Source organism: Dermacentor variabilis, unplaced genomic scaffold, assembly GCF_050947875.1.
Source record: "Dermacentor variabilis isolate Ectoservices unplaced genomic scaffold, ASM5094787v1 scaffold_62, whole genome shotgun sequence".
Taxonomy (NCBI): domain Eukaryota; kingdom Metazoa; phylum Arthropoda; class Arachnida; order Ixodida; family Ixodidae; genus Dermacentor; species Dermacentor variabilis.
In genome coordinates this window covers 185,887-187,786 of record NW_027460815.1, presented here as the reverse complement: position 1 = coordinate 187,786, position 1,900 = coordinate 185,887, and positions in this window count along the sequence as shown.

Sequence of the window (1,900 nt, the reverse complement as noted above, 5' to 3'; positions counted from 1 at the left end):
CGAATACCGGCCACGGCGGCCGCATTTCGATGGGGGCGAAATGCGAAAACACCCGTGTACTTAGATTTAGGTGCACGTTAAAAAACCTCAGGTGGTCTAAATTTCCAGGTCCTCCACTACGGCGTGCCTCATAATCAGAAAGTGGTTTTGGCACGTAAAACCCCATAATTAAAACAAACAGCTACAGTAGCTGTCGGTGCACTGTGCAGGCATCCCTGAGACGGTATTATTTATTACTACGAGTAGAAATAATATTAAGTTATCATGAAAAATGCTGAAACTGCATGAACTAACTGGAACTTCTTAACCCAATCTAAGTTGCACAACCATCGCGCCGGTCTTGTCCTTCCGCCGCACACACTTCCGTTTACAGCGTAGCGTTTCTGGAGCGTTTGCCGAATAGTCAATCCATAACATTCGCAACAGCTTTAACCCGTCGCACGAACGTGAGAAGTGGCACAAGGGCAGGCATGTATGAACACCAACATCTGACATGCGTTACACTATGACAAGCAAGCCATTTGTTAGTCTATAAACTGCCAGTCAAAACCTTGATATGAGTGAGAACTAAGTCTTTCTTGCTTGTTTACCTTGGAATCGGCCTGCCCGGCAATGCTGGTTTGAAACCTCCGAGGCACATGCTCACGAAAAACTACGCCATTTTTTCTTGTGCCGATAACTGCCTATTTACAATACCTTCGTCGTACGTAGTTTGGAGTGCCCCTAAACAAACACATGAAGAGGCGTTCGGAGAAGACACGAAAGCCACAAAGATAGCGCATGCTATCTCACATGAACCGTGTTTTAACCTTGCTTTCGTTGTAAAAAGAAGGAACTATCCAAGAAAAAAAAACTTTCTTTGTGTGCATGAGCTAAATAGGCAGTTCGAAAAGCGGATTCACAAGACTGACTACGGCTTCATTTTTTGTGCATTCTCTTTCCCACTAAAAACAAGAAATACGGTTTTCTTTTTCATTTCTCTTGCGGGAGAACCTGAGAACCTTCGTTGGAGTTTCAATTCTTATTTTTTTTCCTGGCAAAAGAGTTAGTGAATTTCTCGCATTTTCTTTAGTTTTCATAATTTAAGCTATTGTTGGCTATCTTGTATATATAGAGAGACTAAAGAAAAAGTATTCCTGCCAGGACTATGGCGGCCGCATTTCGACTGGGGTGAAATGCAATAATGCCAGTGTACCGTGAATCAGATGCACGTTAAAGAACCCCAGGTGGTCATAATTAATTCTCACTTCCCCACTACGGCGTGCCCCGTAATCAGATAGTGGTTTGGCACCGAAAATCTCAGAATACCTTAATGCTTGTCCCACATTGCTATATACGCGCTGGCGTCGCGGCATCCTCAACACCACTGATCGCTAACTTGGCCTTTCCGTTTTGTTTCGAAGCTTTTGCTGAATGCGCTTCAGAACGAACCACCGACGTACACAAACTGTCTTGTTTTCTTGTTGTTGTTGGTGCCTAACCCTCTCCTCACAATAATTTCGCACAAAGAAGAAAGTAGTATGCTTATATTGGTGGCACCGTCGACTCGATGTGGCCGAGCATGACCTATCCGGTTTGCCGTCAGCAGCCGTGCACTGCAGCCGAACTTTTGTTTCAGCTTTCGTTTGCGGTAAACGTTTGACAATGGCAACAGTGTTCACAAATGTGTGATTGCTGGCGTTGGTAACAAACTGCAGCTGACCAGGTCTGCGAGGAGGTCGCACAGACGCCTTGCAGCTTTGCGGCCGGCAATTCGCACGTTGCTCGTGCTCGTCCGCTGTGCCACAACGACATGTTTGCCGTTAACGTCCATGTGCAGCCTTCATAAGCTTGCTGTACAATTTAGTTTACATGATTTCGGCCTTTTTAATGTGGCGTTTTCATACGCACAAATATTTGA